This window comes from Lepisosteus oculatus, unplaced genomic scaffold (assembly GCF_040954835.1).
Source record: "Lepisosteus oculatus isolate fLepOcu1 unplaced genomic scaffold, fLepOcu1.hap2 HAP2_SCAFFOLD_96, whole genome shotgun sequence".
Taxonomy (NCBI): domain Eukaryota; kingdom Metazoa; phylum Chordata; class Actinopteri; order Semionotiformes; family Lepisosteidae; genus Lepisosteus; species Lepisosteus oculatus.
The window spans coordinates 34089-58198 of NW_027168432.1; the positions used below are offsets into that span (position 1 = coordinate 34089).

At 43.1% G+C, this 24110-nt stretch overlaps 4 non-coding genes and 1 pseudogene across 4 annotated transcripts; 3 read left to right on the forward strand and 2 right to left on the reverse strand.

Annotated features, from left to right (window-relative positions):
• Positions 1-1767: 1767 nt before the first annotated feature.
• Positions 1768-1909, reverse strand: LOC138237349 (U4 spliceosomal RNA). The gene has a single exon (XR_011188885.1). It is a non-coding gene; the product is annotated as a U4 spliceosomal RNA (small nuclear RNA).
• Positions 1910-12922: 11013 nt separating this feature from the next.
• Positions 12923-13004, forward strand: trnas-cga (transfer RNA serine (anticodon CGA)). Its single transcript has one exon. It is a non-coding gene; the product is annotated as a tRNA-Ser (tRNA).
• Positions 13005-19326: 6322 nt separating this feature from the next.
• Positions 19327-19399, reverse strand: trnar-ccu (transfer RNA arginine (anticodon CCU)). Its single transcript has one exon. It is a non-coding gene; the product is annotated as a tRNA-Arg (tRNA).
• A 1297-nt stretch (positions 19400-20696) lies between these two features.
• LOC138237381 (U5 spliceosomal RNA) lies at positions 20697-20813 on the forward strand. Its single transcript, XR_011188915.1, has one exon. It is a non-coding gene; the product is annotated as a U5 spliceosomal RNA (small nuclear RNA).
• A 230-nt stretch (positions 20814-21043) lies between these two features.
• LOC138237358 (U4 spliceosomal RNA) lies at positions 21044-21123 on the forward strand (annotated as a pseudogene).
• The last annotated feature ends 2987 nt before the right edge of the window (positions 21124-24110 follow it).

The window sequence follows — 24110 nt, forward strand, 5'->3', positions numbered from 1 at the left end:
TTTCCTTTGCAGCTTGTCCTATACCTTCCTCCTGTAGGCGTCCTTGCTCTCTCTCAACTTCTGTTTTAGCTCCCATCATGTAATGATGAACATGATTTACATGATAAAAGGAAGATTATCACATGCATATCGGTATTATCTTCCTCATGAATATGCATTCCTTTCATTACCTTTTAATTTTTAAAATGAACTCAAGTTGTGTTTAATGTAATAATTTAAGTAGAATAGATTCTAATAATATAATGATCCAGTGTGTTGCACTACTTCACTGCTTCACTGCTCTATGCCGTCTGGAAATAAATCCTCAGACTACTTACTGCCCTGGGCATGTACCAATAAATTACAGGAGCACATCTATATATCACTGCGTTGAAGCAGGAGACACAATCACTGCAAACATCCTAAATACAGTGTTCCAGCACCTTTGACCTCATCCAGAACGTATAATTTCTCTCAGGGGCCCATTCCTCATTCTCAAGACACATGTATGCAGTACGTACACTATGCATTGAGCAATAGGGATTAAAGACACCACAGGTAAGGTTAGAAGACATTCTGACTATATTCTAAAATATTGGACTCATATTCTTATGATGGCAGACATGATGCTGTGTTTAAAACCGGGGTAAATGGACATTATATGACTGTCAATTCTGTTTTGTTTTGTAGACTCTTGGCTGCCTATGTGGTACAGTGCAGCGTGAAAAAAACATTTTCCAAAACTGTGTCAGCTCAAAAGTTGTAAGAAAACCTTTCCAGCTGCTTTAACTCTCTTCATTTTTGTCATTTAATTGTCTGTCGGCACTATGTGGTAGGGTTGCATGACAACCCATCTCACCACGGAAAGGAACCTAACAGCTTTTGTAAGAGAGGAGAAAGGGACCTGGCCTGTACGGAGATCGAACCCACAACCTTGGCGTTATTAGCACCACGCTCTAACCAACTGAGCTAACCAGCCTCACGACAGCAATCCTCTCTGTGCTGCAAAAAATCGAACTCAGGGAATTTCTTTTGCCCTCCTTTGAATAGAAAGCCGTGTAATTCAGTGTACGGGCTTTCTCGTGCAGTTTCATGGTTCTTGTAACCCAAATCCTACACTGGCGTGAAGTGACCCCCCATTTCACAGCATTTTTCAGCTGATTTAAAATGTACCTAAAGGAGAAGCATTATTGAAGACCATCAATTACCAAGAGCATTTGTCAAAGGTTTTGGTGGTCATTTTTAATGACCACAGAGCGCTGTGACCTCGGTTTTACATCTCATCCAAGAGACAGCGCCCTTTTACAACACAGCGTCTCCGTCACTATGCTGGGGCATTGGGACCCGCACAGACCTCAGGGTGAGCGCCCCCCCGCCGGAACCATTAACACCGCTTCCAGCTGGAAACTTTGTTTTTCCCTGTAGCTCACCCTCATCCAGGTACTGACCTGGCTAACAAATGCTTAGCTTCAGTGGGTTTTCAGTTGCGAGTTGCAAGGGGATGCAAGTGATGGAGCCGCTCGCTGCAAAAGCCACTGTTTTGGCTGGGAATCGAACCAGAGCCTCCCACGTGGGAAGCGAGAATTCTACCACTGAACCATCAATGCTCAGTACCCAGGCCTTCAAAAAAGACGCTTTTTTGGTGCTCTGTTAAAAAAGCGTCGACATTACCTCTTTCAAAAGGCTTCACTTTCCTAGTCAGATTCCAAGGCTCATTGAACCCGGGCTGTTTCCTCCAGCGGTATAGTATTGCAGTTAGACAGCACGATGCCTGCAAGACTATGTCACGCTCTGACGAGACTGTCAAAAATTGCTTTCACCGATTGTATTGCAAACCGGCGGAAGCGGGGTATTGGGAAAAGTTTTCAACTAGCAATAATCGCGCCTCGGCTAAACCTCACAGGCTACGATACTGCCAATGCGCAAAGCTGATGGTTGCCAGGCAACCGCGGGGATCCTATGGAAATCGTTATCAATCGTCTCATGGCATGTTGTTGCTGTAACGCTTCATATTTGTCGTCTTCTTCTTCTAGCTTGAGGTTTTGAAGAATTTCATGACAGACAAGGGCTCCGTCGGGAACAAAGGGCGTTGTGAGAAAACCGTTGCTTATTTTCAGCAGCAGAAATACAACCCTTTAAATACAAGATGACAGAACAATGACGAAGGGCGTGCCGGGAGGAACTCATGCACTACAGAGGAAAGGGGGCGGGCACGTACAGTTCACATTCAAGCCACAAGTACTCTTCTCGGATGTTGCACAAAAAAATCCTAACGTCTTGAAAGCATTGCAGCATGTTTGTGTCCCACTTCCCGTGGCTGCAGGAGGACTGACACGAACGGACAAACACAATCTGTGGCGTTTAGCGTGACATAGTCTTGCAGGCATCGTGCTGTCTCACTGCAATACTATACCGCTGGAGGAAACAGCCCGGGTTCGATGAGCCTTGGAATGTGACTAGGAAAGTGAAGCCTTTTGAAAGAGGTAAAGCACTGCACAACGGAATTGAGGGAGAATCTTCCAGGGGATTCTGAGCGGTGTCTGCATACACGCAGTCCGATATGGGTGCTGAAAGCTTGAGCTACTCTTAATGTCATGCTGCCTTTCCCCGGAGTAAATCTGTTACATTGAAAGAATGCTTCTCGCAGGTTCAAAAAGGGACCCTTGAATGTGGACATAAAAAAACAAGAGTTCGCTGGCATTATATGCTAGAAGACACAGACCGGCGCCAGACCGGTAAAATGCCAGATGAACTAGGGATTGGACAGTTTCCAAGTGCTTGTACAATCGATGGAAATGTTCAAATAAATGTGCAAAAGAAATAAACAAAATAATCATTTATTTCTTTATCATATTGGCTAGCTAATGTCTTTGCTAGTTAGTGGCTGTGTTTCTGCGTTGGGTAGCAACGGGTGACTGTTCTCAGGCGGAAGATGTAAACAGCTTAATGTTCGTGTTAAATAATTCATTCTATACAGCAATCGCATATTTGGGTACCGTTTCATAAAACTTTCATGCTTAAAATGTTTAGGGAGAAATAGAAGACTGGTGTGTATTTTTTCTTTAAACTACCAAGACAAGCCATACACAGTACAGTTTATGTACATACAGTAATGTTTATGTTCCTAAATTAATATTGTTTATGACCTTCAGATGCGTTATGCTCCTCTTCTTTTTATGCTCAGCTACTAAAATTTCCCTTTAGTGGTAAAATCCATATAAATATTCAAAACTAAGCGGATTAAAATGTGCACAGTAAAGACATTAAATGATTAAATCTTTTCACTACCAACCAATGCACCACGAGTGCCCCTGTCGGTCATTTTGGCCAGCCAAGCACTTACCGCGGTGTCCTCCGGTGCCCTGCAGTGGCTTGTGGGTAGGTTACTGTACCGTGGGTTTTTATCGCGCATTTTGAATGGCTGCATCTGTATGATGTTATATGATGGTTTTTTTTTTTTTCAAATTTTAAATGATCATTTTTCATGGAGCTTTGAAGGGGATAAATTCAGCCTCTTTAGCCAGGCCAGAGCTCCAGGAGCCTGTGTAGGATTCTAGCTTTCTCCCCTTGCAGGCATCGGGCACAGAGGACCTCATGGTTTTCCTAAAAATCTTTTTTTTTTGTATTCCTTGTTGTTCCAAACTTAATTCTAAACACTTTTAATTAGAAATTATATTACAAATAGTGCAAAAAATGACTAATTTCACAAAAAATAATGTAATATAAAACAGATGTTTTTAACTTTATTGTAGTGTTTTAGAAACTAATATGTCTTGAAAAATGGTTATTTTTCACTCCTAGGAATGAAAGCTGTTGTTATATGATGTTTATTTTCAAATTTTGAAAAATCAAAGGATTCTATCTTTCTCCCCTTGCAGGCATCGGACACAGAGAACCTCATGGTTTTCCTAAAAATCATTTTTTATGTTCCCTGGTGTTTCAAACTTAGTTTTAATCAATTTTAATTTGTTATTATGTTAAAAACAGGGTAATAAGTTTCTTATTGGACTATAAATAATGTCATATTGTCTGCTATAAAACTGATGTTTTCAACTCCATTGTAGAGATTCTAGAATCAACCAATAGAGAATTGAAATAAAAAAGGGCATAAGAAGACATTACCAACAACGACCACAAGATGGAGATATTGTCCAAAGAGGCAAGAGGGCAAAGCCGCGAAAAGGTAAAATCATTTCTTGAAAGAGATTGCTGTCAGAATGCACATCCGTATCCCAAACAGAATCTCTATTAAAATATGATCATTTGTGAAACAGGCAAATGAGTGTCTGCTACAATATGATTGCTACATATCTGCATTTGTTGGTTTTTAAGTAGTAAGAGTGGAGGGGGTTTAAACCTGCGATCCAGTGTGTTGAAGTATTTCACAACACTACCCCTAGCACATCTGGAAATAAATCCTCATAATGATTATTGCCCTGGGCATGTACCAAAAAATCAGTGAGCATGCATATATATATCACTGTGTTGAAGCTAGAGACACAGAATAACTGCAAACACATCCTAAATACAGTGTAGTTCAGGTGGGTAGCTGCGTCAGCATGCGTAGGCTGCAAAGGAACAAGTAATAGGTTTATTCCATGCTGAAAAAAAGAAGAAAGAGAACACAACGTTTCGGCCATGGAGCCTTCTTCAGGTGTGAGAGAGACAGGGCAGTAGGCAGAGGTAAAGTAGCGGGAGAACAAAGGTTGGGAGGGTGGAGGAGTGAGAGACGGGAGCAGGGGACAGAAAGAGAGGCCAATCAAGAGGTGTGAAGTCAGAATGGGTGCAGAGAGGTGTGAAATGAAACTTCCAATGAATGGAGAAAATTTAAAAGAACAGTAGTCTGTCATTAAGGGAAGGGAGAATGTGTGATCCTAGCTGCAGAATAATTTTAGTTTCGGTGGTCTTTCTGATGTATGAGTTCCGAAAACCGTTTTTGAGAACACAGACGGAGAGATTAGAGTGGTCGGGGCCGTCAGAGGTGAAATGAGAAACAATGGGCTTGGAGAGATCTTTAATCTTCACAGCCCTGACGTGTTCTCTGAAGTGGTCTCCGAGTCTCCTTCCTGTTTCTCCAATGTAGATGGCTGGACATTTACTGCAAGAGATACAGTAAATGAGGTTGCTGGAAGTACAAGATGCTGTCTGGGTGATCCGGAATTGTCCTGAGGGGCCTTGAATGAGTGTGGTGGTGGCTGTGTACTTGCAGGTGATACAACGAGCTCTGTTGCAAGGGAAAGTGCCTGGTGTGGATGGTTGTTGAGGGCGGTCAAGGGAGCTGTGAACAAGGAGGTTACGCAGATTAGGTGGTCGGTGATATGAGATGATAGGGCGATCAGAAAAGAGGGCCCCAATGGAGGGATCATCCTGTAGGATGGAAAAGTTGTGGTTAATGGTCCTGGGGATAGGAAGTGTGTTAGGGTGGTAAGGAAGCACCAAAGGAATGCGGTTGTTACGGCGGGAGTTCCTGATCGGGTTGATGGTCCAGGGGGTGTTTTTGGCTCGGGCAAGGGCCCTGTCAATCACACTGCTGGGGTATCTTCTGTTGATGAAAATTGAGTACATTTCGAGGGCTTGGTTCTCGAAGTCGATGTCATCGCTGCATAGTCGTCGTAACCTAAGGAACTGTGAAAAAGGAAGAGAGTTTTTAGTATGGTTGGGGTGAAATGAGCTGTACAGGAGGTAGCTGTGTGAATCCGTGGGTTTGTAATAAACTGAAGTGGACAGTCGGGGGTAGTTGATAGACAAGTGGATGTCTAGAAACGGAAGAGTGGTGGAAGATATGTTAACCGTATATTTGAGGGACGGGTGGAAGTTGGTGAAATGGTGCAGGAAGAACTCAAGCTGATCGCTGGAGCATGTGGCGGCACCGACGCAGTCATCAATATATCACTTGTAGAGGTCAGGGACATAGCCAGTGTAGGAAGCGAAGAAGCGTTCTTCTACCCAGCTGACAAAAATGTTGGCATAGCTGGGTCCCATTCTGGTGCCCATGGCCACTCCACTGACCTGTTGGTAAAAAAGATTATTGAAAGAGAATGCGTTCAGTGTGAGGACCAATTCTGCAAGGCGTACCAGGGTGTGGGTGGGTGGATCAAGCACTGTGCGTTTGTCCAGCGTGTGCTTGAGGGCTGTAAGGCCGTCATTATGGGGAATGACGGTGTACAGAGATGTGATGTCCATGGTAAAAATGTGGCATTCGGTACCCTGAAATTGGAAATCATTGAAAAGTTGGAGCGCGTGGTTGGTGTCTTTGATGTATGAGGGAAGATCTTCAACCAGCGGTCTCATGAGGCTGTCGAGAAAGGCTGAGATGTAAGTAGTTGGACAGTTACATGTTGATACGATGGGGCGTCCAGGGGTGTCAGGTTTGTGGATTTTGGGGAGGAGGTAAAATTGAGATACCTGTGGATGTTCCATGATGAGCCGGTTCGCCTCCTGGGGGAGCTCGTTACTGCTGATAAGAAGGGAAATGGTGGATACCACTTCCTTTTGGTAGTCAGTGGTAGGGTCCTGTTGGAGAGGGAGGTAGGCAGAAGTGTCAGTTAGTTGTCTAGAGGCTTCAAAGATATATAGATCCTTACCCACACCACAACAGCACCTCCTTTGTCCGCTGGTTTGATGACGATATCATCCCTGTTGCGGAGAGACTGGAGCACCTGATTTTCTCCTTGGGTGAGGTTAGACCTATGTTTACTGGGTATAGAGAGTGCCTTGGGAGCTTGATTAGTGCATTGGTTGATGAAATAATCAACTGGTGGAAAACGGCCAGAGGAGGGAGTCCAACAGCTCTGTTTGGGATTAATGTTGTTAATGACATCAATAACCGGGTTATAAAGGAACAAGTAACAGTGTTCCTGCACCTTTGACCTCATCCGGAATGTATCGTTTTTTTAAAGGGATTGCTGTCAGAATGCACAACTGAATCCCAAATAGAATCTCTAGTCAAATATGATCATTTGTGAAACAGGCAAATGAGTCTCTCAGGTGCCCATTGCTCATTTTCAGACACATTTATGCAATACTTTCACCATGCGTTGAGCAATAAGGATTAAAGATACCAGAGGTAAGGTTTAAAAGTGATTCTGAGGTGCAACACATCAGCGATACAGCTAGGCATTTGAAATGCGGGGTTTGAGAGCCCTTCAGGGAACACCGTACCCTAAAGGTACCAGAAGTCCACTAGTATAAGCATTAAGTCACTGTCACCCCTGTTACAATGTGATTGCTACATATCTTCATTTCTTTGGTTTTTAAGGAGTAAGAATGCAGGGGGTCTAAATCTGTGATCCAGTGTGTTGAAGTATTTCACAACACTACCTGTAGCCCGTCTGGAAATAAATCCTCATTCTGATTGTTGCCCTGGGCATGAACCAATAAATCACTGAGCATATATATATATAGCACTGTGTTGAAGCTAGAGACCTGTATGTAATAATATGATGCTAAAATGTTATTTTCACATATATTAATGTAATCAATTATTGCTTATGCTTTATAAACAAATCGAATTTAAATAAAAGCTTAAGTTTTGTATTTATCTTGTACCATAGAACATGATTTTCTTTGTATTTCAAGCCCACAAAGTGTCCAAATGACGCACTACATGATATAAGGAAGATTATCACATGCATATCGGTATTATCTTTCTTATGAAAATGCATTCCTTTCATTACCTTTTACTTTTTAAAATGAACTCAAATTGTGCATAATGTAATAATTTAAGTAGAATAGATTCTAATAATATAATGATCCAGTGTGTTGCACTACTTCACTGCTTCACTGCTCTATGCCGTCTGGAAATAAATCCTCAGACTGCTTACTGCCCTGGGCATGAACCAATAAATTACAGGAGCACATCTATATATCACTGCGTTGAAGCAGGAGACACACAATCACTGCAAACACATCCTAAATACAGTGTTCCATCACCTTTGACCTCATCCAGAACATATCATTTCTTGAAAGGGATTGCTGTCCGAATGCACATTCAAATCCCAAACAGAATCTCTAGTAATATACGATCGTTTGTGAAACATGCAAATGACTGTCTCAGGGGCCCATTCCTCATTGTCAGACACATGTATGCAATGCTTTCACCGTGCATTGAGCAATAGGGATTAAAGACGCCACAGGTAAGGTTAGATGTCATGTTCTATGATCATTTCTTTCAGCATTAGGGACTAAATATACTAAACGTATGATGCTTAAATGTTATTTTCACATATATTAATGTAATAAATGATTGCTTATGCTTTATAAACAAATCTAATTAAAATAAAAGCTTAAGTTTTGTATTTATCTTGTACCATAGAACATGATTTGCTTTGTATTTCAAGCCCACAAAGTGTCCAAATGTTCTATGATCATTTCTTTCAGCATTAGGGACTAAATATACCAAACGTATGATGCTAAAATCCTGAAAAAAGGATGTGCTCCATCTCGTCAGTAGATTGGATTCCAAAACTGATTTGGGTCAATATACATTACCTTTGAAGATAAGGTACAGTCTACTGTAGGGAACCATCAACTTAGAAAGCATTGGCCTTCCCTGGGGGTCAGGTAGGTGCAAAAGATAAACCTTTATCCTATCTTTATCTTAAGATAAGTGGCCAAGCAGTATTTTTCCAAGTTTCACCAAGCTCATCATGTTGCCATAGTAGACAAAGTTCTATAAAATGTTAAATAACTTTTAAAAAAAGCATCTTGGTCTTTCAGTACTGTACAAGGTGAATTAAACTGTCCCTGGTAATAAAAAGTAATTAGAAGCATCCCAGAAACTTTATCTCTAGAAACATTAGCTGTTTTATATCATGTAATTTAGTGTGATGTTGTCAGAATTCAAGGACATTATCACACACAGAAATTGGTTCAGTTAAATCTAAAAAACACACCTAAACATGGGTTTAAATGTAAAATAGAAGTCTTACCTCTTGTCAAAAGATTTAATTCAAGAAGCGATGTAATAAATGATTGCTTATGCTTTATAAACAAATCTAATTAAAATAAAAGCTTAAGTTTGGTATTTATCTTGTACCATAGAACATGATTTTCTTTGTATTTCAAGCCCACAAAGTGTCCAAATGACGCACTACATGATATAAGGAAGATTATCACATGCATATCGGTATTATCTTTCTTATGAAAATGCATTCCTTTCATTACCTTTTACTTTTTAAAATGAACTCAAATTGTGTATAATGTAATAATTTAAGTAGAATAGATTCAGGTAGGAAATATAGAGTCATGATGTTTATGGCTGACATCATTTCACATGTGTGAATTTTAAGCTAAGAAATAAAAACATTTACAATGAATATACCATTGCTTAATTTTTAATGCCTTTAAAAAATAAATACCTCCTGAGAATAATTTGCCACTCCCAGATCCTTGGTAAGGTACTGTTTGAATCCAATCAGGAGAGGAGCACCCAGGGAGTGCTTTCTATAGAGTCCAGCTTGGGCCACTCTCTTCCGGCCTGCTGATACTTTTTAACTACTCAGGGCCTGTAAGGATATAAAACACCGGCTTAAACATTTTATACCTATAAGACAAATTAGAATTTTAGTAAAAAAAGATACATCTGAAAAATAAAAAGTCTTACTGCTGATAGAGTTCTTCAGAGCTCACATCTTTCCCTTCCTTATCCGCTTCTGTTTCAGTTTCTAGAGGAGCCTCTGGCATCTTTTCCTCCTGGACAGCGGCCTCTTGCTCAGGGCCGCTGGAATGCAGGTAGATTCTTTTCAACATGCTTTTACATAATATGTTGTAACAATGATTTCAAAAAGAAACTACAGAAGCCTTACAGATTAAAAATATCTCACCTTGCCGATGTGTCTTCAGGCTTCCCGTGTACAAAAAGGCCCAAGGACTCTAGCAGTCTTACAACCACTATCCTGTTTGCCTCACCAGACACGATCTCTGTTCTGTGGTAATCCACGATGACCCCGTTCTTCAGGTGATTCATCATGTCCTCCCTCGCCTGTTGAGAGGCCATCCTGATCTCTTCTGCCGTGGCGTGCTTCATACATGCCCTCTTCAAGTGAGTAGGAAGCTGATCAAAAGTATTCAGGCACATCTTGCACACCAGGGGAATCCTCACGGGTTTCCTTTGAAAATAAATAATACCATCTGTGTATAGAAACAAGCTAAGACTGATTTCTTAAATTATCCTTAATTTTCTCTCTCATAGTTTGAGCATAATGATTTTATTGCATTTATATAAGAATTGCTCATTGCTCCAAAATAAATAATGGTTTCATAAAAAAGTGAACACTTACTTGGTCTCAGTCACAGACTTTCCAATAGAAGCCATTGTGGAGTTCAGCAACTGCAGGTCCTAGAAGTGGGGAAGGAATTTTAAAAGAGAAATTGAATTACAATACAGAAGGAATGGCTGAGGGATCACTGAAATATATATATATACAAATTCCAAAGACTGAGTCCATATAGAAACACCTACCTTTCATTTTCAGTATAAGAAAAAAAAAACATTATCTTCCAAAGCATCATAAAATTGTCCCTTCTTCCAGACTCTACTTCTCTCTTGTAGTAGTACAGCAGACCTTTCCAGGTGAGCAGATCACAGAGTCCGAAATGAGCTTCCTCCATCAACCAAAGTACCTGAACATGACTCTGTCTTCATAAAAGCGCCCCTGTAATAAAGAAATTCAATCCGAAATAAAGAGGGCAGTTGCCTACTGAAATACAAGAAGTCATCAATTTTAACCTAGCAACACATTAAAGGCTGCATCTATACAAGTACGATTCTAGAAATGCTCACCAGATTACGTTTTAAGAAGGAACTGCGCCTCAGGTTCCGCCGAGATCTTAACTCGGATGGCAGGATTCAGAGTCCGGTGTGTGGACTGATGGCGCACGGAGGGTCCACATACTGTGGATCCCTCAGTGATCTTCCGCGTATTCAAACCGCCAGCGTGTGACTCCCCTGTCCCCGTGACCTCATTGCTCTGCTCTGTCCTCTGTGCAGCCGAGCCCGACTCACGGTAAAGTGAAAAAAACTATGCCCTCAACGTAAGATTTACTCTGGAGCGAGGATAGATGTTACCTTTTTATCAATGAACAGGATGTATGTGATGTGGCGACTAGGTTCAATTTTGTATCCTCTTTAAAAGATTAAGGACTGGGGTGAGCGTGATTTACCAACCTTTCAGCTAAGAACCTGACGTGCGCACCGTTTAAGCTGCATGGACTCGGTCGTTTAACTCTTCTCCATTAGCAGGGTTAAGGTTAAAGAAAAAAAAACATTGCTGACTTCTTTTTTTTTGCCTGCCGCTAGCGCTGATTAGCCAGGTTTGTATTTCATGTTTTGCAAGTTGCATCCATTTTAAGAAAAACAAGTCGCGTTAAAGACAGGAAATGAATACTTGTATTTAATTAAGTCTAGCCGTAGGCGGTTGTCCGTAAGGACCAGTTCTGTTAGAGAAGACAGAACAAAGAAGGCACTGTTGGGATTCGGACCCAGGATCTCCTGTTTACTAGACAGGAGCACATTACCCAACAAGTTTCGACGAGGTGGCCGAGTGGCCAAGGTGATGGACTGCTAATCTATTGTGCTCTGCACGCATGGGTTCAAATCCCGTTCTTGTCGCTTTCCATGTCTGATATGTGTGCCTGTTCGACGTTGGCTCTCCTGTTGTTTGCTCTGGTACTAGAGCCATACATTTTCTAGCGGTGGCTGAAGAAGGTATAGTAGGCTAACGTCGGTATCGAGCAGTGGCAGTACCAGTATTTACGTGCCGCTGCTGCCAAGTGGCTCTGGGTTGAGACCGCGTTTTCACTTACTTGCACGGAGAAAAGGAGAAAGCGATTTTTGACAGTCTCTCGAGAGACTGCGCTAGGTGTTTAGGGATAGACTTTGTCAGTTCCCCCTGGGATGATGGCCTCTCAAATAGTTTGTGATTCCTCTAGACATTTATACACTAGAAGCCTGCTTCGTGGCTTAAATCCAAGCTAAGGAAACGAGTTAGAGGTCTGATGCAGAACTGAGAAATTCAATGAACGGGAACACTACAGTACATTGCACTCTATGTGTGAGGAAAGCTGCCCCCTTCTGTCCCTTGTCGACCGAATTGAGGACTGTAAATGGTACCGCCAAGAAACTTTAGGATGCTGGTTGGAATCCAGCTCCAAAGAAGCCCCTTTGGGTGTTATGTGATCAAAAGCGCAACAGAACTGTTTTCCGTGGAGCAGGTTTCAGCCCGTAGACCTGTTTTATTTGTAGGGCAGGGAGCATTCCCAAACGCGAATCTCCTGTTTTAGAAATGCTTTGGGCGGCGTGAAGTGAAAATAAGAAATGGGCTCCAGATGCACATGGAAGCAATCAAGTGTTTCATCCGAGCTGTTTCAAAGACTGTTCAAGAGCTTTCCTTTCACAGAGGCGCAACGATTAATGATGGGGGTGCACCCTTCAATGCGCCTTACAACTCAAGGGAGTGATTGAGACGATTCGTAGCGTGTGCTCATTTCCCTCTATTCCCCGTGTTGCAGTGGTAGGATGACGTAAATTACTGCTTCGACACGTAACGGCATTATAATCAAGTGCAAGAGCTGAGGGCTTTAGTTTTGTTTCGTTTTCCATGGCGTTCGTAAGCGCGCAAATCAAAGGCAATTCCTGCGGCTAACACGAATGTAAATGCTTTTGAAAGTGCAGTGTGGTGCAGCTTGTAAAATCCTTGTCCACATTTGTGGTTTGTTGATGTTTTTTCTGTCTGCCAAAGTTGCATTTTGACATCCGGACGGGGAGACTTTATCATTTGAACGTGAAGCCAGCCTTAAACCCTCTGAGGCGTGTCTGTCTGCCGGCACGAATCTTGTGAAAGGTATTTTTTTTTTTAACGGAGAGCGACTTTAAAAAGGTTTCCGCAGCCACCTCGCACTCCGTGTTAGATTATAGGAGGAATGCGGCAGCGGCGAGCTCGCTGTAGTCGTAGCCGAGTGGTTAAGGTGATGGACTCGAAATGCATTGGGGACTCCCCGTGCAGATTCGAATCCTGCAGACTACGGCGTCTGCCGCACGTCGCTTTGTGCCTGCGCTGAAAAGGCGTAGTGCTGCTTCTCCTTTCCTCGTGCTATAAAAACGCTAAATCAATTGTCCCCGCTGCCATGGAAATCAGTTCTTCAAGTAACCACACACTTTGTGTTCGCACCTCTGGTGCTCTACTTATGCCTTTGAAAACGTAATGAATAAAGCTGAAAGAACCGACACAATATGTAGGTGCTCGTAAAGCACGCAGTAAAGAACTGTTAACAGCAAGGGTTTCAGTGGGTTAACTGAGGAGAAGGCGTGATCGCTAATTGTTGACTTTGTATTTGGTGTTAGAAACACTCTTACTGTGCATGACGTGCAACTAATGTAGCCACAGAAATTGCATCACGCTTTCATGTATGCTATTGCAGACACCAACGTTGCCTAGATAGAAAACCGAAATAGCCGTGGGTTTGCTTGCTGGTCTGAAGGATCTCTCTTCGAATATCTATCATTTGTCAATGGAAGTAAAAGGCGCTGCAATCTCATACGTTCAGAATCAATCTCGCAGCTGTTGTTCGACTTTATTTCTTGACTAATTAGAACTGAGTGTTGCATGAGCAGTTACGTAAACTTTTCTGGTATATTTGAACACAGATGCCGTTCTTCAATTAAAACTAACAGTACATTGTCAGGGACATTCAGTTCTATAAAAACATGAGACAGACAAGAGAATATTTCTACCTTTCATGTGGACTACGTGTTGACTTACTGATCGGAATAATTGAAAAGTTCGGGTCATAGCCGATGCAGTGCGTGCTAATAAGAACAACAGCAATGCTGAGCTCTCAGCACCGTACTGAGCCCAGGTGTTTTTCTAAAGCTGTCAGGTGCAGTTCATTTACAGTACGCCCCCTGTCTCAACGGTAGGACGGAGTCAAATACTGCCTCGACACGCAACAGCATTATAATAAACCGCAGGACTTGAGGGCTGTTCTCTTTGAATGTTCCAAGTCATTCGTAAGAGCGTAGGTCAAGGGCCATTCGGGCATCTCCTGTAACTCGAGTAAAAATGCTATTCAAAGTGCAGTGACTGAAATCGTCATCCACATGTCTCCGTTGTTGATTTCTTTCTGTCTAAGAAAGTTCTATTTTCATGTCCGAACGGGGAGACTTTATCATTCCAACTTGAAGCCACCCTTAAGTACTCTGAGGTGTGTGTCTGCTTACACGTATGGCGTAAAAGGTTTCTTAAACGGAGAGCGAACTTGAAAAAAGTTGCCGCCGCCGCCTTGCACTCCTTGTTCGATTGTAGCAAGAAGCCAACAGCTGGCGTACTTACTGTAATCGTGGCCGAGTGGTTAAGGCAACACACTTGAAATCTGTTTGGGTCTCCCTGCGCAGGTTCAAATCCTTTGCATTTGCTCTCGTGCGTGCATGAAAAAGGACCAGCGCTGTTTTGTTTTCGCTGGGACCTTTAACACTCTAAATCGCCTATACCCGCAGCCTGTGAAATCGATTCTTCAGCACCCACGAGTGACGCTTTGCAGCTGGACGCAGATAACGATGCTTTTCTGCAACGAGCTTTCCAGCTGAATTTTCTCGGCAGCTCCGTACTGAACCTGTTCTCCATTGCAACATAGCGGAGGCTCGTCACGTCTATAGCAAGGCTGTGTAGGACCGCATACGCCACAGTGACTTGTACACAGACCACATGAAAGGCAAGCAAAATACACTTTTAAAATTCCAAAGACTCACAAGGTCAGAGGAACAGCGATGACCTGAACAGATCTGTTACAGAAGTCTAGGTTGACCTTTTTAGAGCTGTAATTGCATTTTTGTTTAATAGAAGATCAAATCTACTCGCATGTACCAGCACCTTACAGTTTATTGATGTTTATTCTATTTAAGTAATAAGATTGCTAACGATGTTGGACTTTAGCCGGTGTTTTTTAGAACAAATTGCTTACTCTTCTGTAAGGAATACGCAGTACGTACCTTTGTTAGTCATTGCTCACCATACCTGTAACTTTCTTATCTAACTCACTTCCTCAAATGGTGAAGGTCCACAAACATAAATGAAAAAAACCCAAATCCAAGTGTCTGTAAAAGCGCGGTGCTCCGCTGGCGCTGTTCCCTAGTGGCTTAAAGTGCCTGCCTAGTAAGCAGGCGATCCCTGGTCTGAATACCAGCGGTGCCTCTCTCCGTGTCTTGTTGTGCCGAATGTCTCATTTCAGACAAACATGTACAGCTTGGTTCAGTTTAATGCAAGAATTCATTTCCTTTCTGGAATAACTTGTTTTTGAAGAAATCCATACAGCTTGTGAAAGATGAAATCCATTTCTTGGTTGTCAGTGGAAAAAGATTGCCGGCTGCAAGAAGCGCAAGTGATTGTTTTCTTTGACCATAAACCTGCAAATGTAGGGCGCACAAAAGACTGTCAGACTCTGTGGTGCTGAAAAGTTGGTGGTTCAAGCCCCTCCAGTATGCGTGTCTCAGTTTTTCCAATGTAAACATCATCACCATCGCTAAAGAAGATGGCACAGAAGACTCCACAGCCGAAACGTTGTGCTTCTTTTCTTCTCTTTTCAGCATGGAGTAAACCTTTGCTTTATCCTTTGCAGCCTACGCATGCTGACACAGCTACCTTTCTCTTAACGCGCCTCAATCATTATTCACCAAAACCATCAGCAGAATGTGTCGCCTTTGTGGTGATGTCACTCCTCTGCTTCACAAATGTCCTTAGTGACGGGCCATTTCTTTCTGCCATTTTTCCGGAGCAGTTATTGATTGCTCCATCATTTCCCTCTTACTTTCCATCACTAGATTGAAAAGAAAAACAGAAACAGGCTGACAGGACGACAATCAAATTGCAAAAACTCATCAAAGCACTCGATAGAGTATTTGAATCCACAAGTAGCTACGAGCAACTTTGTCCTGGCTTGCATGAAAGTCGGAAAATGTCAAAAAGAAAAAGATGGTGGCTTTTTCATATTCGTTCTTTTATTTTTAGTTTGTTGCTTCTTCTGTCCATTGTCCTCCTGCCTGGCTCTTGACCTGTGACTGTTTGAACGCACACAGTACACTTTCATGCAGGGGATTTGTCCTGAGCCTCTGTGAAAGACCCACCCACCCCCATAAATAACTGCTCTAGAAACACATGAATGCAAAACTAAACCACAGCTTAAAGAGGAGCTTGTCATGACCGCCAGGCAGTTAAGACCAACTCTTAAGCAATCTAATCAGCACCAGCAGCGGGTGATTATTAACAAACGCCGCCGCACGAGTTAACCCACCTGCACACACTCCACCGTGCGGTACGCAGTGCTATTTTTACCATCTTTACCTGCTTCCCGCTGGTATTGAGTCTACTCCTTGAGAGCTCTACCTGGCGTTTTTTCCATTACCTCGTTTATTCTGGATATTGGACTCCCCTTCTGCCTTTTTGACTTTGGACCTCGCCTCTCACCTTGGACTGTTTGCCACCAGTGTTCTCCCTGGATTACGACTTACCTTACGCTTCTTGACCATGAAACAAAGCAAAGCAGAGCAAAACAAAATGAACAAACGAAAACCCTCACGTCCCGCACTTGCATATAACGCCGTTATGTGCCCAAGCGGTATTGTACGTCATCCTAGCACTGCACCCCGGGGCGTACGGTATATGGGAACGAGCACACGCCACAAATCATCTCGAATCACTCCCTACAGCTGTAAGGCACCTTGAAGCGTGCACCCCCAACATTCTTCTTTGCGCATCTGTGTAAGGTAAACTCTTGAGGAAACTCTGAACCAGCTCTAAGGAAACTAATCCGATTAGACGTTACTTTGACTCATCCTTTAAGGGACCCTTGTTAATTGGAGAAATCAATGATTTCGAATGAATTCTGTATGCGTTAAAAGACAGCTATACACAGAAAACATGCAGGACACTTCTCATGGTGTTTCCCAAGCCGAAACACAGTGCGTTTTTCCAAGCCATCTGAGAAAGCCCGCCCACTGAAAACTGCAGCAAATCGTGTAAAGACGTTCAACTTTGTAACTACTGCACACACAGGAAGCAGAATAAATTCCTCTTTTCAAACTGTCAAAGGTTTGCTTTGCGAACACTGCAGGACATCGCACAATCTCTTTTGAACGGGGACAAACGATTTCTTATGGGGCACAGTAAGTACAGATGTTTAAAAAGCTCCACTCATGCCGACGATGCAGCATGAAGAAGCGCAACCTAACGTTTGCATTCCTAGCAAATTCCTTTTATTTTTTGATAAATAAAGACAGTCTTGTTTAACAAACAACACACACAACATTTTACATTGTCAATTCAATTCAAATCAATGTATTTCTATATAGCGCCTTTCACAACAAGGTTGTCCCAAGGCACTTAACAATGCAAGTTGTTAAGAGCCTTGTGTCTAATATGCCGCCTAGGTTACGTGCTGTCTCTTTGAGGCAAATGTTTAAATCCTCTGAGTTAAGTGCTGAAGTTATAGTAGTCTTATCAGTATTGTTGCCTCCGATCAACAGATCCTCATTTTTCTCAGAGTTGAGTAACAAAAAGTTTTCACACATCCAAGTATTTCCTTCCTTAATGCATTTAACTAAACTGATAATAGAAGAGTTGTTGTTTGGTGTAAACAAAATGTTTATTTGAGTGTCATCAGCATATGAATGAAAGTTCATATTATTTTTTCATATTATCCTACCTAGCAGCAGCATGTAGAGAGAGAGAGCAATATTGGTCCCAGCACTGATCTTCTGGTACCCCAAATTGAACTGGTGACATTGATGAAGCAGTACAATTATTAGATATTTGAACATAATGAAAACGATGAGTAAAATGTGAAGTAAACCACTGAAGGACGGTTCCAGATAAGCCAACCTCAAACTCAAGCCTGTGTAACAAAACAGAGAGGTCAACCGTGTCAAAGGCAGCTCTAAGATCTAGAAGCACAAGCACTGTTGCATTCCCCGCATCAGTAGGTAAGAGAATATCATTTACGACTCTTGTTAATGCAGTTTCAGAAACCAGAATGAAATTTCTCAAGCATATTATTTGAATCCAGATACGATTGACGTTGGGCAACAACTATTCTCCCAAGACTTTTAGATTGAAATGGGACCTTTGAGACAGGCCTGTAGTTGTTAAGAACTTGTGGATCCAAATTTGACTTCTTAAGGAGCGGTCTAACAACCGCTACCTTAAATTGATCAGGTACAACGCCTGACGCAAGCGATGCATTCATCATACTAATTATAGGTCCTGCCAGTCCTTCGAGGGAATCTTTGACTAGCTGAGTGGGGATGGGATCTAGCGAACAGGTGGTTGACTTTGTCTTACGTCTGTGTTCATGAGTCCACCATAAGAAGAAATCTGAACAGGAGTGGTGATCATGCGAGGTCACCATGGAGGAAACCACTGCTCTCCCCCCCAAAAAAAACACCACTGCCCCTCTCAAGTTTGTTAAAGACCACATGGATGTTCCACAGCAACTCCTGGAACAATGTTCTGTGGACAGATGTGACAAAAGTTGAACTTGTTGGTAAATGTGCACAGCGTTATGTTTGGAGATAACAAAACACTGCATACCAACTCCAAAACCTCATCCCACCTGGGAAGCATAGCGGAGGCTGTACGGCTTGCAATCATCGAGGGACCGATGAATTCCAAGATGTATCAGGAAATTCTACAGCAGAATGTCAGGGTGTCTGCCTGTGATCTAAAACTCTAAAGACGCTGGGTCATGCAGCATGACAAAAACAAAGGAGTACATCAACAACAGAGTGGCTGAAACAGAAGAAATTCCGTATTTTGGGATGGCCAAGTAAGAGTCCTGACCCCAATCCCATTGAAGTGCTGTGGCGTGATCTGAAGCAGGCCGTTCAGTGCAAGACATCCCAAAAATATACATGAACTGAAACAGTTTTTCATAGAGGAATAGGCCAAAATACCTCCTAACCGCTGCTCAGGTCTGACCAGCCGCTACAGAAAGTGGGGGTTGAGGTTTTTGTCATAAAGGAGGTTCCACTAGCTCCTTAATATAAGGGTTCACGTACTTTTTCCATCAATGACCTTGATTGTTTAAACCATTTGGTCAATAAAGAAACAGCAATGTCAAATGTTGGGCGTGTGTTGTTTGTTAAATCAGACTCTCTTTATTAATTATTATGACTTAGATAAAGATAAGATCACATGTTAGGAGCCATTCATGCAGAAATCCACATCATTCCAAAGGGCTGTTTACAAAAGTTTTTCTCCCAACTGTATGTGAGAGAAAAGCAGAGACGCTCACTGAGTAAGGTGGGGTTGCAGCTTCACAAATCACAAGGACATTTGTACACTCAAAAAGGGACAGGAGCACCCCAGATGGGACTCAAACCCACAATCCCTGGCTTAGGAGGCCAGTGCCTTATCCATTAGGCCACTGGGGCACACTGGGTTGGGTCGATCACGCTGATGAAGAGCCAGTTTTTTTTTTCCTTTGCTTTTTCAAAGGGATCCCCAAAATTAGGAAAGTTAGGCAGCAGAAGGTTTACTGTGACCTGAGAAGGACCGGCATCCAATCACGGTGGTACACACACACACGCTCTCACTCATCTGAGCTACACGGCTACCAAGATGATCTCAGGTGCGCCGAGCTGGTACGGAACATATTGAACTGATTGACGGCGAATTGTCTCTCAGACAGGCTTTTCACCTCTGAGCTCCCTGACTGACAGTAATCAGCTAGGTAGTGAAACAGTCAGCTGCTTCTAAGCCTTAAACAGTTGCATCTCGGCGCTTCCACAGAGAGATGATTTGAAAGCCAAACATCGCCCATTGGGAACACCTTACTATCACTAGTTTAAGAGACTCTTAAGGTCTTGCAGAGGTGCCTGTCTAATAGCATGCGCTTTGCAAGCTATAGGTGTTTAGGCTGAGGCAGAATGCCTGTTAACAAAATGTTTTTCTAAAGGGGCCTCGCACTCTTTTCCAAGCAATGGTCACCATCCCCACCGAGTGTCACAATGTAGTCATGTCCTAGGACATCACCTGTTAGTCTCCATTTGTCTGCCACCAACACTTTAGGTTACGGGGTCACAACCGCACCCTGGAGACCAGAGGAGCCGTTGGCGTTCTGGCTGCGCAGATTGGGCTGAAGGTGGGGCGCTTGAATCTCGCTGTTGGAGGCCGTCTGAAACTGACCCAAGCCTTTCCCTTGAATTAAATGTAAATAAGAAATGAACCCCAGATGCACATGGAATCAATCACGTGTTTCCTTTGAGCCGTTTCAGAGACTGCTCCAGAGTTTACCTTGCACAGATGCGCAAAGATTAATGATGGGGGTGCACGCTTCCAGGCGTCTTACTACTGTAGGGAGTGATTGAGACAATTCGTAGCTTGTGCTCATTTCCCTCTATTCCCCGTGTTACAGTGGTAGGATGACGTAAATTCCTGCTTCGACACGTAACGGGATTATAATCAAGTGGAGGAGCCGAGGGCTTTAGTTTTGTTTCGTTTTCCATGGCGTTCGTAAGCGCGCAAAACAAAACAAGAAAACAATCCAACTACTCCAACTACAGGCTGATCAAGGTATCTCCCCTGCCAGGTAAGCCGAGAGCCGCAGGCGATGAGCCCGGAGCTGAACGGGCCCCACTGGCTCGTTTGTAAGGCCAGGTGCATTGCCAACCACGACCGGCAGGGCAGAGGCCTTGAAGGCGGCCTGGGCTCCTGCAGCTGTCCAGCCACGCACTCTGGTTTCTCTTCATCTCGTACAAATCTTTTGCCTTTTACTAAAGATTTCCAAGTAAAGGAGCATGAATGAGTTCCATACAATTTTTGTGCTTCCCTGCCTTCGGGTGGGGCGCAGCTGGGCTGGTCAAAGAGAGAAAACAAAACCGCTCACAATCGCTCTTATTACGGCGACTGTGGCCGTCTGCTCTGCGAGTCCTCAGTCTCCGCCTGTCTGATTGGCGCTCTTTCCTCTGGGAGGCGGGAAGTGTCCGGCCGCAAATATGAAGCATTACAGCAACGACATGCCATGAGACGATTGATAACGATTTCCATAGGATCTCCGCGGTTGCCTGGCAACCGTCAGCTTTGTGCAGTGGCAGTATCGTAGCCTGTGAGGTTTAGCCGAGGCACGATTATTGCTAGTTGAAAACTTTTCTCGTCAGAGCGTGACATAGTCTTGCAGGCATCGTGCTGTCTAACTGCAATACTATACCGCTGGAGGAAACAGCCCGGGTTCAATGAGCCTTGGAATGTGACTAGGAAAGTGAAGCCTTTTGAAAGAGGTAATGTCGACGCTTTTTTAACAGAGCACCAAAAAAACGTCTTTTTTGAAGGACTGGGCAGTGAGCATTGTTGGTTCAGTGGTAGAATTCTCGCTTCCCATGCGGGAAGCTCTGGTTCGATTCTCAGCCAAAGCAGTGGCTTTTGCAGCGAGTGGCTCCATCACTTGCATCCCCTTGCAACTCGCAACTGAAAACCCACTGAAGCAAAACAGGTGTTAGCCAGGTCAGTACCCGGATGAGGGTGAGCTACAGGGAAAAACAAAGTTTCCAGCTGGAAGCGGTGTTAATGGTGCCGGTGGGGGGGCGCTCACCCTGAGGTCTGTGCGGGTCCCAATCCCCCAGCATAGTGACGGAGACGCTGTGTTGTAAAAGGGCGCTGTCTCTTGGATGAGATGTAAAACCGAGGTCACAGCGCTCTGTGGTCATTAAAAATGACCACCAAAACCTTTGACAAAAGCTCTTGGTAATTGATGGTCTTCAATAATGCTTCTCCTTTAGGTACATTTTAAATCAGCTGAAAAATGCTGTGAAATGGGGGGTCACTTCACGCCAGTGTAGGATTTGGGTTACAAGAACTATAAAACTGCACGAGAAAGCCCGTACACTGAATTACACGGCTTTCAATTCAAAGGAGGGCAAAAGAAATTCCCTGAGTTCGATTTTTTGCAGCACAGAGAGGATTGCTGTCGTGAGGCTGGTTAGCTCAGTTGGTTAGAGCTAATAACACCAAGGTTGTGGGTTCGAGTCCTGTACGGGCCAGGTCCTTTTCTCCTCTCTTACAAAAGCTGTTAGGTTCCTTTCCGTGGTGAGATGGGTTGACATGCAATGCTGCTACATAGTGCCGACAGACAATTAAATGACAAAAATGAAGAGAGTTAAAGCAGCTGGAAAGGTTTTCTTACAACTTTTGAGCTGACACAGTTTTGGAAAATGTTTTCTTCACGCTGCACTGTACCACATAGGCAGCCAAGAGTCTCCAAAACAAAACAGAATTGACAGTCATATAATGTCCATTAACCCCGGTTTTAAACACAGCATCATGTCTGCCATCATAAGAATATGAGTCCAATATTTTAGAATATAGTCAGAATGTCTTCTAACCTTACCTGTGGTGTCTTTAATCCCTATTGCTCAATGCATGATGTACGTACTGCATACATGTGTCTTGAGAATGAGGAATGGGCCCCTAAGACATTTACCTGTTTCACAAATGATCGGATTTTACTAGAGATTCTGTTTGGGATTCAGATGTGCATTCGGACAGCAATTCCTTTCAAGAAATGATACGTTCTGGATGAGGTCAAAGGTGCTGGAACACTGTATTTAGGATGTGTTTGCAGTGATTGTGTCTCTTGCTTCAACGCAGTGATATATAGATGTGCTCCTGTAATTTATTGGTACATGCCCAGGGCAGTAAGTAGTCTGAGGATTTATTTCCAGACGGCATAGAGCAGTGAAACAGTGAAGTAGTGCAGCACACTGGATCATTATATTATTAGAATCTATTCTACCTAAATTATTACATTATACACAACTTGAGCTCTCAGCACCGTACTGAGCCCAGGTGTTTTTCTAAAGCTGTCAGGTGCAGTTCATTTACATGAAGGAAATCTCTTACTGGGTACGATTACAATGCAGTAAGTAGCACAGGCTACTTAGGGAGTAGGCTGATGTGTTTAAAAACAACCAGCGCCAGGCAGGAGTCAAACCTCCAAACTCCTAATCCATAGTCAGACACATTATCCATTGCACCACTGGCCCTGGTGTGACACTGCAGGACTGTAACCCAGTGAGCTTAGCACTGCAACTAGTAAAATATTACCCCCGGTCCATTCTTTTCCAAAAGTGAGAAACACCTGTTTTCTACATTTTGTCTGTTTTAAAACCATATCTCTTTAAACCAAACCAAGAGTTTGTCTTTTGCACTGATATTCTGATTCATTTCGATTTCAAAGAAAAAAAAAACATTACCTTCCAAAGCATCATAAAATTGTCCCTTCCTCCAGACTCTACTTCTCTCTTGTAGTAGTACAGCAGACCTTTCCAGGTGAGCAGATCACAGAGTCCGAAATGAGCTTCCTCCATCAAGCAAAGTACCTGAACATGACTCTGTCATCATAAAAGCGCCCCTGTAATAAAGAAATTAAATCCGAAATCAAGAGGGCAGTTGCCTACTGAAGTTCAAGAAGTCATAAATTTTAACCTAGCAACACATTAAAGGCTGCATCTATACAAGTACGATTCTAGAAATGCTCACCAGATTACGTTTTAAGAAAGAACTGCGCCTCCGGTTCCGCCGAGATCTTAACTCGGATGGCAGGATTCAGAGTCTGGAGTGTGGAATGATGGCGCATGGAGGGTCCACATACTGTGGATCCCTCAGTGATCTTCGCAGTGTTCAAACCGCCAGCGTGTGACTCCCCTGTCCCCCTGACCTCATTGCTCTGCTCTCGCCTCTCTGCAGCTGAGCCCGACTCATGGTAAAGTGGAAAAAAATATGCCCTCAACGTGAGATTTACTCTGGAGTGAGGATAGTTGTTACCTTCTTATCGTTAAAACGGATGTATGTGATGTGGCGACTAGGTTCTTCTCCATTAGCAGGCTTAAGGTTAAAGAAAAAAACATTGCTGACTTCTTTTTTTTTTGCCAGCCGTGAGCGCTGATTAGCGAGGTTTGTATTTCATGTTTTGCAAGTTGCATCCATTTTAAGAAAAACAAGTCGTTCAAGACAGGAAATGAATACTTGCATTTAATTAAGTCTAGACGTATGCGGTTGTCCATACTGACCAGTTCTGTTCGAGAACACAGAACAAAAAAAGGCACCGCTGGGATTCGGACCCAGGATTTTCTGTTTACTAGACAGGCG